This window comes from Cyrtonyx montezumae, unplaced genomic scaffold (assembly GCF_038088225.1).
Source record: "Cyrtonyx montezumae isolate F1298 unplaced genomic scaffold, pur_monq_1.0 scaffold_7, whole genome shotgun sequence".
In the NCBI taxonomy this organism is placed as follows: domain Eukaryota; kingdom Metazoa; phylum Chordata; class Aves; order Galliformes; family Odontophoridae; genus Cyrtonyx; species Cyrtonyx montezumae.
In genome coordinates, this window is record NW_027072078.1 from 14,540,300 (window position 1) to 14,551,858 (window position 11,559).

The 11,559-nt window shown below is 41.1% G+C and overlaps 1 protein-coding gene across 3 annotated transcripts in view; it reads right to left on the minus strand.

The window, feature by feature from the left end:
- Positions 1 to 10,590, minus strand: part of SESTD1 (SEC14 and spectrin domain containing 1) — a 50,164-nt gene extending 39,574 nt beyond the window's left edge. Inside the window, exons 1-2 of one of the 3 annotated variants that reach the window (XM_065751396.1) lie at positions 10,291 to 10,590; positions 7,698 to 7,769 (exon numbers count right to left, since the gene is read on the minus strand). The gene's annotated coding sequence lies outside the window, so the exon portion shown is untranslated. The remainder of the gene's footprint in view (positions 1 to 7,697; positions 7,770 to 10,290) is intronic. The other 2 variants (XM_065751394.1, XM_065751395.1) reach the window with 2 other exon arrangements.
- Positions 10,591 to 11,559: the final 969 nt, after the last annotated feature.

The following is an 11,559-nucleotide window of genomic DNA, read 5'->3' on the forward strand; positions in this document are numbered from 1 at the left end:
TCGGTAGTATTCTTTCTTTCACATGTGGAACACACACCTGGCAAAGGAGGAAAGGGGAAAAACCCTTAAGTTATATTTCAAAGTTATTACAAATGGATCTTTTATAATCAAGAAAGAAAGCAAACTTCCACATTCATACTTCACAATCATTACACCTTCACATATAAAGATGTTACCTCAACTTACTGACTCCAGTGAGCATGTTTCTTTGTTGTTGGTAAAACACAATTATTCACTGAACTTGAATAAGTTCTATATGGTTTTCTGCCACAATATTGGCAATGTTCATGGATCAAAATAGTCCTTTTGTTCCATATTTCCTGTAACCAAAGGAAGTATTCTGTTCATTGAGAATGAAGGGAGGTGAGTCAGAACCATAATTTAAACACCTTCCCTTTGTTCCAGAAACTCCTGAAGTTTTCAATTACCTCTTTTCTATGGAATCTCTGACAATCCCTTTTATCTAGAAGGGAACTGACTACAGTAGGGTATCAGAACACACCAGAAAAAAACTCCTTAGGACTAAAGAAAGTGAGAGACAGTAAACGTTTCTTTAACACTCCAAAGAATCTCAGGATTAATGAAATTAAATTCTATTTTTCTACTGGAAAGAAACAATTTTAAGAGACGCAGTGTCTACTTTCCACTGACTTTTTTCAAAGGTACTTTAAAATGGTACATTGATAAACAAGAACAAGCATAAGCACACTTTCTCCTATAAACAATTAACAAATTTGAAAGAACACATGATGACAGCCTTAGGAATTGATCGTCACACTCTCAGAATAAGGAAAGTCAGGAAAGTACTATGTGATTCTCAGTGCTGTAGTAATGCTACTCATCAATTAACAAAAATGGACTGATAGAGGAAAAAGCTATAGATGGAAAACAAAACAACAACAACAAAAAAAAACAAGAACACTAAAGAGATTTCACTCATAGAAAGTGAATTACTACAAGAGGCTCAATTTTGTCATCTCCAGAGACCAACTTTATATCCTTAAGTGTTACAGATACAAACAAACAAGCTAAAAAGATTAAATATTTTTGCTGAAGGTCAGAAACAATACAGAGTGCTACACACCCACTGCTAATCTACCTGATATACAGTACTCTAATTGCCTCTTATAAAATTTATGTATGCAAAAAACATGCTAATAATGAAAGACCTACAGTGAGGAATTCACTGAGCTTGTTTAGAATGACTTTCACACTTAAATTAATACACCTGCATTCATCTTCAGCAACATATTTGCTTTTTTGAAGATTTGCACATAAATATTGGAAGATTAAATATTTCAGGCTGCACTCCCATGCAAAATCAAATAATGACTAGGCAAGCCGCATTTCCTATCATTTCTAAACTCTGGCAAGACCTTAAGTCATGCTGTTTTATCCAAGACAATTTGAAATTCCAAAAATACTTAAAAAAAATGAAATAAAAGCACAGAAAGTACCCAAAATAAAAACTGCGCAATTCAAAGTTAAAATGCATCATTTCTGATGCATTTTAACTACACATCTTCAGTTTGATATAATAAAATTAAATAAGAAGATATGACCAGATGCTGTTCAAAATCATTTGAAGTCTATTAAAGAAGGCAGATGAAGTCCACAAGCTTGCACTGACTAGATGACTGGAAGTAAGATGCCCTGAACATACTACAGAGAACCGGATTGCAATTAATGTGTTCTTTCTAGGCAATCCAGTGAGAGCCACTGGTCAAAAACATTAGCAATCAAAACGAATTCAGGATCAGGAATAACTATTACATACACAATTATAGAATCAAAGAATCATTAAGAAAAGACCTCTAACATCACTCAGTCTAACTGTGCACCCACAACCAATAGTGACCACTAAACTACATCCTTAAGTACTAAATCTACCCTTTCCATAAACCTCTCCAGAGATAGTGACTTTAACAATTTTGCTGAACAGCCTGTTCCAATACCTCACCACTCTTTCAAAGAAGTTTTTCCTAATATCCAACCTGAACACGGCATGGTGCAACTTGGGGCCAATGCCTCTCATTCTATCACTGTCACCTGGGAGAAGAGGCTGACTGTTGTCTCACCACGACCTCCTTTCAATAACATTAATTTAAACAGCATCTTCTTTTAAAGGTATAGGCACAGAAATAAAAGTATTTTCATATGATACTGTTTTCTTTGATGTAAGTCACCAGAAAAGGAACCGATAAAATGCAAAACAATTGACTTCTACTTCCCTTTCAGACTCACAGTGTGTGAGCTTCCTATGCATGCAGTCCTTTCTTAAATGACATTTTGTATGTTTTATTGATCACAAGTGAAAATAAGATCAAAACAAAAACAAACAAACAAAAAAACCCCATGAAAAACAAAAAAAACTCTTGCACTTTTCCTTCACTTGCAGGAGCTTTGAGAGTGTTGTCATGACTACAGAATCTGTACAAGAGCTTTCATAGATTATTTTCTCATACATATATAACTGTTCCCCACTTTCTACCAATTCACAGCATTTAAAGGTAGGCCGCCCTTCAGTAGGAGAGATTTCTTACTTTTTAGAGGGCAATGAAGTCCCCCGAGCCTCCTTTTCTCCAGACTGAACAACCCCACTTCCCTCAGCCTGCTCCTCATAAGACTTGCACTTTTAATCCTTCACCAACTTTGTTGCCCTTTTCTCAACATGCTCCAGGGCCTGTGTCTTTCTTTTAGTAAAGGGTCCAATTGCTCAAATTCATTAGATCCGAAACTTTTAATAACCTCATTGCAAAGTAGATCCTTAAATGAGTTTGTCTTGTCATGAGTACCTATTTCAAGTTTCAGAAATTGAATAATTACATTATTTTCCCATCATGTATCCAGCCATACAAAGTAGCTGATCTGCTAAACACAAGATGAAAACTCAAAAATAAATAAATAAATCTGGTTTCCATTCCTTGTTCTGCTGTGAAATATACATATGGCTTTCAGCAAGCCATTTATCCCTTTTAGTCTTCACTCAACCTCTCCATCTGTAAAACAGAGATGTTATGCATTAGCTCCCTTTTTGCAAGAGCATTGTGATGTTTAATTCATTACTGTTTTGAAGATTTGAACGAAAATAAGGAACTCCATAGATTTGCCTATAAATAGCCAAGGAGCAGATGGGCAGCTACATTCAAAACTGCAGCAGCTTGCAAGTCCAGACACAAACAATAGCACAAATAACAATAGAAATTTTGAAATACTGAGAGGGAAAAAACGAATAAAAAACCTTCAATCACATAGGCTGAAGTTTTGAGCTTTTAAAATCAACTTCTGAATTGCATTCTTCAAAATTAACAGCTTAGTTCCTTGAAGCCAGCATGCAGATGCTAACTTCAGCCCAAGAAAGCATTAAGCTGATCCAGATTGTCTGGGCTAAAACAACTTCACCCATGTCACACAAAAATAAAATTCATATGCAACAGACAGAGACAAAAGCTAAATATCACAGTTACCTATGTAGATCATTATCTTCCATCAAAGCTGTATTAAAGATATGGGAGAGAGATAGTGAAAACAGGAGTATCTCCACCACTGACACCCCCAAGAGAATTTGAGAAGCATACTAAATGAACTCAGAAAAGGGAAAAAAAAGCTGTAAACATTCATTCATTACTTTTGTTTCTAATAAATGAGCAAACAGAACTGCATTGCTCAGCTGGACAGATTCAAAGTAATAATAAAGCCTGACAGATGAACATCAGCTTATGTACTCAAAAGCAGATAACTAAAGAAATGCTGCTCCCAATGCAGTTAGAAACCCCTGAACGAAACAGTTAAACAAACAAACAAAAAAAAAAAACAATATTGCGCTTGATTTTCAAACTGAACACAAAGAAAACATTGCTGATCTTCCCAAAAATGTTAATTCATACCAAAGGATTAAGAAAATAAAAACTATGGACTGAAGAGAGTTCATCAGTATAAGTTTGCAAAATGCAATCATACAATGCCAGTCCTATTAAACATGCATGAGTAGTACACTCAACTCAAGAAACTGACAGCAGATGAATGAAGTTTGAAAAACGTGCCCAACTTCTGGTTAAACGTTCTGTGAACAGTGCAAGAAGCTATCATCCAAAGGCATATTGCTAGCAAGAAGCTATCATCCAAAGGCATCACAGCCATATCAAATTGAAGCCTGGAAAAAAGTATTCAATTTCTCCTGTCCTACTTTCATCTGGATATTCAAATCCTAACTTGTACACTTGGTCATTCAGCTAACAACCAGATAGCTACCTCCTCCCACTATTTAATCCATCTTCAGTATTCAATTCCCATGCATTTTCCTGCTTCCCTCAATATTCTGAAAGTAGTGAAATAAACGATGAGTGGCAAAAAGAAGTGATGACCAACCTAATGAATAAGGAGCAAGCAAATGGAAAACAAGGGAATAAGAGCAGCTATGCTATCTGAGAAAAAAAAAAGGCATTGTATTCATAAGTTTTAACTTTGATCTCAGTCAACCATTCTTTTCACAGGATGAGAACTTTCCTTCAGACTTATAGAAAATGCCAGAGTAAAAGAGAAGGAAGAGCACAGAAACACTATAGCTAACAACCCACAATTACAACACAGGATACCTACACCCCAGGCTTCTCATACAAGGGCAAACACAGGGGTGCAGCAATTAGCATGTTCCCAAGGAGCAGCACTGCTCTGGATTGAAAGGTCAAGTCCACAGCCAGCAGTCAAACTCCAGCCCACAGTAAAGCAGGAGTCTGTAATGATGTCACAGTATGTGATATAAGAAGTTATAACTTGCTTCAATTTTCCAACCTTACCAGCCTCAGGCCTAGCAAAAAATGCAGTATATACTGAATTACAGCAGTATCCAGACTTCTTTACCCTATCATAGGAGAGAAATTACTTCTCAGGTTTTGGATGGATCCCTTATTTCCTCTCCTGCCACATCTACAGAGGTAAACAGGGTTTTCCATAGAAAGTTATATCCTTGCTTTTAGGATGTTAGCACAGGCAGCAGCAGAATCTGATCAACTTTATACCCTCCTCCACAATAGGCAGCCAAAGCAGCAGGAGCTGCAGTCATCTGGAAGAGACCCAGCTCACTTCAGAGCAACAAGTGACCACAGCATAAGCAAAATGATGCAATATGGGAGGTGGCTTCTTACACCCCTTTGCTATTTGAACATAGCAATAGGTCAACTGAAATGCAGCGTCCAAAGCATAGCACAAGCATTTTTTTCTTCCTCATGACGCTTCACTAACACCCATAAAAAACAGGTTCAGCTCTTAAAACGCACTTAATTGTAACTCATGTGGAAGCAAGACAAATGACACAGACTGTAAATCTTCACAATGAGATTATTTCAGTTGCAAGTTAGAAGATAAACTGAATAATTGAATAAAGTGAGATACTCCTCCTCTGTCTTCCTCTAATGAAAGAAAAAAAAAATAAAACAACAAACTACACCACAACAGTCAGAAGCTTGCACAAAATTAGTCACAACCAGTTCATATTGAAAGATCGTAGAGAGCTCTTATGCCTTTGGTACTTTATAAAACTAACCAGACAGTAGAAGGAACAAGACTGGACAACTCCATAAGCAGACAACTCAAAAGATGAAGTCAAGGAACAAACAGCTGCACTGATGAGTGCAACTGTTGGCAGTTTAGAGCAAACAAAAAATAACTTCCCTCTGGGGTGCCAGATTAGAACTTCTTGTTCCTTTTATAACATTTATATAAGAAAACAATCTAGTTCTACAACCTCAGAACAATACACATGCTTGGCATTGGTTAGAAGTTTGTGTGGCTCAGTCCCTCAGAATCATTTCTCAGGACAGTATGACACTGTAATTGCACAAAAACAAAAAGAAACGCTCTTCTCAACTAAAAGCCAGATAGAGTCTGGGGCAGAGGCCAAGGAATTGTTTGAGAAGAAAGTTGAGTGGGGAACAGAGACAGAAATACAGCAGATAAAAAAGTTACCCTTTTAAGGTGGATAAAACTGACCGCAAACAAATCACTAACAGAAAGATCCTTTACAAATCTCTCAAACTTTGGGCTTGATATCTGACAAATAAAATTCCCAGTTCAGGAAAAAGACTATGTGTGGGCTTTGAATCATCCTGAACATTCCCTCTGTATTTAATATACACAATAGTGGCACACCCCTCAACCCACTGCAGTGCACACAGATTAGACATGAGGATAATAATTAAAATCCCTGCATAAAGAATAAGTGCACAATTTGAGAACACTGCTAATCTTAACCAAACAGGAAAGTAGAAAACTGAAATATTCAAGATCTGAGCCATAAAGAGCTCATTTTCAAATTTCAAAATACGTCAGAACTACAGAGATTCATTGCCACACAAAATAACTGTGCTGCCTTTGAGATACTGTGTGTGAAAGAAATAAATGTTTCCTCAACTAGCAGAGCTTTGTTTTTTGTGCTCATGCTAAAAATCCTGGGCATTTCAGCTCCAAACCACAATGAAACTGGCCAAAGCAAACCACCTGAGTAACCACAGCACCACTCATCACCTCAGTAAAAGATGCAATGTTCTACTACCATATAGAAATAGATGGTCATATGCTTTAGAGAATATAAAAATCAAGCTCTTTAAACCACTACCTGGAGTATCTTGTGTAGGCGTAACACATTCATACATTCACACTGGTACTATTTTGTAAGGCAGAATTAGAACATCGTGAAAGAATCAGCAAACATCATGCCAGCATAAAGCAGGCACCCACATTCTAAGTATACTAATTAGAAACCACTGTGTTCAGCAACACCTAAAAGCAGATAGCCACAGCACCTTTCATGTATATATTATGTCAGTCTCAACCCCCTCCCATAAAAATAGTCATTTTATTTCTTCAAGTTCAGATGCATACATAATATTAATATCAAATAAATCTTCCTTTTTTTTCTGGTATACATTTATCCTTTCATTATCTTTCTAAGAGCAACTCTTCTAATGCTGTTGAAATTTAGCTCAGTATGTGCCTACTACATTTATCTCCCTTGAATCATTGCTTCTTTGAAGCCCTAAGTCACATCTTCATCACCTCTTAACTAATTTCCTTAGGGTGTTCCTTCTGTCCCAGTGTCCCAAATTTTAGTTTGTCCAAAATGCTGCATCTCATCTTCCACTTAAGAAATTAAAACAACACTCTAAATTCACTTTCACTTGCCTCCTTGTTGAATTGAGAGCCTCCTGTAAAGATACTCTCACTTGAAAATCTCACAGTCTAAAGAATGCAAAGCCTTGCAAGTAGATTTTTCTGCCTGCTCACTCAAGGTGCTCTTCTCTTGTGTACGTAAGCTTATCAAGAAAAGAGCAGCAGCAATTTCCCTTGATGCTTTTAGAACTTTTTTAGTCTCACCTACAATCACAGCTCTCTTTAAAACTTGATTATTTCCAGTCTTACAAAGAAAGCACCCTCCACTTGAGAGCATTACTGCCTGAGACACTATGTGAAACACTGTAACACCAAACTATTAAGCAGTTTCAGTAACTGAAGCTTCCATTTTGTTACACAAGGTTTTAAAGGTTTTACAATGTGACAAGATGAAGAACAAGGAAAGGAGGTAAATTAAACAAGACTCCAAACCCAAACTGCAACCCTACTTTCAAGGCAGCATATTTATCAGCTTCATAACACCCAAATAAATCAGAAAAAAATTTGTACAGTTAATCACTCTTACTTACCATTGGTACTGGAACATAACGTTTTCTGTTTGAGCGTTAAAGATGCAGCTCAAAAGTCCAGACTCTGCAAACCTAGATTAAAAAAAAAAAAACAAAAAAAAACCCTGTATCTTTTTAGACATTAATACTCATCCTAAAACTTTACTTCTCTGGGGACTGAAAACAGAGTTTTATTACTAAACAAGATGATAAGGGAACAACTTTTCCAGTATAGGTTCACAAATACTTGAAAAAAAGGCATACAAGTTGCCCGGGACAGCAAGAATCCTGCATTTCCTACCCAAACATATGGTAGACATCAACATTGTTTATGATTAGCAGGCAATGCTCCTGAGGCAGCACCGGAAGCAGTGGGAAAGTAACAAGATCCAGAAACCTCATAGTAGGCTTTCAAGTAGAGGTAGTCTATCTACACTGAGTTTTAGGAAAAAGGAAAAAAAAAAGTTTTTGTAAAAGATGACAATGATATTCCTATAAACTAAGCCAAACACTGCTATAAAATAAGAATAAGTTAATTAGAATCTGGTTTCAAGATGGAAATAATCCCTATCCACATAAGAAAATGCAGGATTAAAAGGTAAGTATAAAATAAAAAGCCTCAGCAAATGCTTTAAGACTTGCACAAAACCTTGTAGTGGTGATTAAATACCACCCAACAATAAAAGCAAACAATTCACACCTGTGTTTACAGTGTCACAGATGAGGCCAATACACTAAATACCTTTCACAGGTTACACAGATAACTGAGCTGCAACAACAATTACAACATTCTCCCTCAAAACAAGTTCTAAACTCACCAAGAGTAGCACTACCTGAAGTTTGCCAGTGAGAAAAATAAACCAAAAAGAGGGAGAGAAGGCAAGAGTATGCACACAGATCAGAGGCGAGTATCAACAGAAAGTGCTCAAGAGACCTGGGCTGATGTGCTGTGAAAGTTCAGAGACATCATTCCCTGACACCACCAGAGCCCAGGGCAGGCTTCACTCACTTGGTTTGGAGCTGCCTACTGAAAATGTTCCACATTTCCTGGCTACTCATCGTCCCTCAACATGCTCTAGCCTACGGACTTTGGCAGTTGCGTAGCATCATGATTAAGCTCACCACTGACGCATCTGTCTATTCCACAAGCATGTTCCATTCCCTCCCTAGTGTCCCTTCCAAGCAGCAGCAAGCTGACACTGACCTGAAACTGATCTTATTCACTTGTTTTGTTCCACCCCACCGCCCCCCTCCCGCCCCTCCCCCCCCCCCCCCCCCCCCCCCCCCCCCGGAAAAATGATGATATAGATAATCTAAATTGTAAATAAGACATCAACTGTCATTACTTAAGGAAAAAACTGTTGGCTGAGATGACTTTATATAATTCTTCAAGAACTAACAACTAATGATGTAAAATATGGTGCAAAACCCTGAAACCCATCACTAAGAACACTGTGACTGCCTCTAGGTTTGTTTGCTTTCCTTTTCACCACAAAACAAAGCAGGAGCAGCACCCTACAGGCAAACACAGGCCTCTCTGACCATTCTTCAGTCCTGCTCCTACATCCATCTTCCCATTTCCCTCATTAAGTTGATGCCTGATACGGACAAGACCAAGACCACAAAAATACATACATTAAGAAATATGAGAGCCCTTATACAAACTCATCACCACAGCTGTTCCTGAAACATAATCAAAGTACTTGTGATTTACTATGCGCTAAACCTTAACAGACCGTAACACAGAATGGGGAAAGGAAGAAAATAACAGTACTGCTTCATCACAGGGAATTAAAATGAGTGAACTAAGTCAGCATCCAATCATTAGGATAATGCAGAAACCGCAATACCAGGAACACAGAGGGCCACTATTTCCTATGGGACAGAGATGAAAGAGCTCCTGACATCAATCCATATAAGCATCACCAATTGCGCTCATTGTAGGAAATGCATTAATAAAAAATAAAAAAATAAAAAGCAGCAACATGCTCCGTTCTTAAATAGTTACTTCTGCACAGCGACACAGAATTTTAAAGCGCATCAGAGAACATCTCCTACCCACAACCAACTGCAGGAAAAGCTCTACGAATGGGCAGCACGAGAGACTACAATTACGGGGGGAAGCAAAGCCAGAAGCACCAGACAATGGACCTGTCAAAAATCAAAGAATGGCCGCGAGCAACCCGCGCCGCAGCCGTGAATCAGCTCCCGAGCGAACAGCACTTCCACGCGCCGCGGAGTGCTCGGCACGAGGCGGTGCTGCTGCCGGGGCTGCTCTCATTGACTCGCTCCGGGCAGCGCGCACAAAGGCAGGCCCAGGCCACCCGTCGCCCCCCCCCCGCCGCTGCCACCTCCGTAACGGCGGCACGGACAAAGCCCAGACCTGTTGCGCCGGCTCCCCCGGGTGACCAAGCTCTGCCCCGCAGGGACTACCTGGAAAAGCCAGAGCGCCGCACCCCTCCGAGCCTCGGCAGAGCCGCCGCCCAGCCAACCCCTGGCGGAGCGGGGTACCAGCAGCCGCCCGAGGAACAAAGCGCGGCCAGGCCGTGGGGCCTGCGCGGCACTCGATACCGGGGCTGCGGCACGGGGAAAGCCCCCGCTTCCGCATACTCACCGGGATACGGCGCTCCGGGTGCCCGGGCGTGCAGGGCGGACGCGGGGCGGAGCCGGGACCCGCCCGCTCCGGCCAGGCTGCGGCGGCCGCCCCCAGCCAACTCGCAGCTCCTCACTGCCCTTGCGAGGGCTCCGATCCCTCCTCCGCCGGCAAGGAGACAGCGGCCGCGGGCCGGCGGCCCGCCTCCGCCCGCGCCTCGGCGCCCGCCTGTGGGGCACGCAAACGCCTGCCCCTCTTCCCCCGTCGGATCCGCCGCGGCAGCTGCGCGGGATCCGGCCCGGACGAGAGTCGGCAACGAGAAGCCCCACCCCGCCGGGAGACAATGCGCGGCCGCCACCCCGCTAGGGGGTGCCGCGCCGTCGGCCTGCAGCCCGCCCCTCCCAGATTGGGTCCGGGGTCCGTGCCGCGTTCAGCGCCGCAGTGAAGGGCTTGCTCGACTTCCAGCGGCAGCGCTTCCACGAGATGCGCCCACCGCGTAAACAAGTTGCAGCGAGCCAGGCAGGCCTTGCTTGTCGGTGACTTTATAACTATCCGGTCTGCAGACCGTGTGCTGAGCGCAAGTTGAATTCGAGGCAAACTGACTGCAGCTGGAACTGGTCAGTAGTTATGTCCTGGGCAGAGGTGTTATCTGCTACTTTCACCTGTGTCCTTTTGACATTGGTTTTAGTACCTATACAGCTAACCACACAACCATAACTTGTTTGTCCAAGATCATAGCTGATAACCTCTCATCCAGTCCTGGACGAATATCCTAACACTGCTAAGCCAAGGCTAAAATGCTATCAGTGAAAATGTGGAAACTGGAAAGAAACACCACAAAGAAAACCAGCCTAGACTCTGCTATCACCTCCCACTGAACAGCCCGAGGTCAGCTTGCTGCCAGTCTTAAATCTGCTGCTGGATATATTGTTTCTGGGCTATATAATGGCTCTTAATAATAATAACATTAAAAAAAAAGTTGTAAACTATCCTAACAGGCATTTTATGTTATTTGCAGGATGTCTGACTGAATGTTATTTACTGTATCTCACCCGAAACACAATAACTGTTTCAGAGGCTACAGCTGTTCGGTTTCTCCCCCTTATACAGCTTGGTGGAAGCATTGCTGCTTTCCTGCCAGTCCACAGCTGCGGGCTGTAAGAGTCTAAGAGTCACCGTCAGAGCACGGCTGTGGCACTGACCTCACCCATCCCTCCTCTCAGCAGCGCAGACGCTACAATGTGCAAGAGCAGAAAACAGAAAATTGTCATAAAGATATTCTGAGGTAGT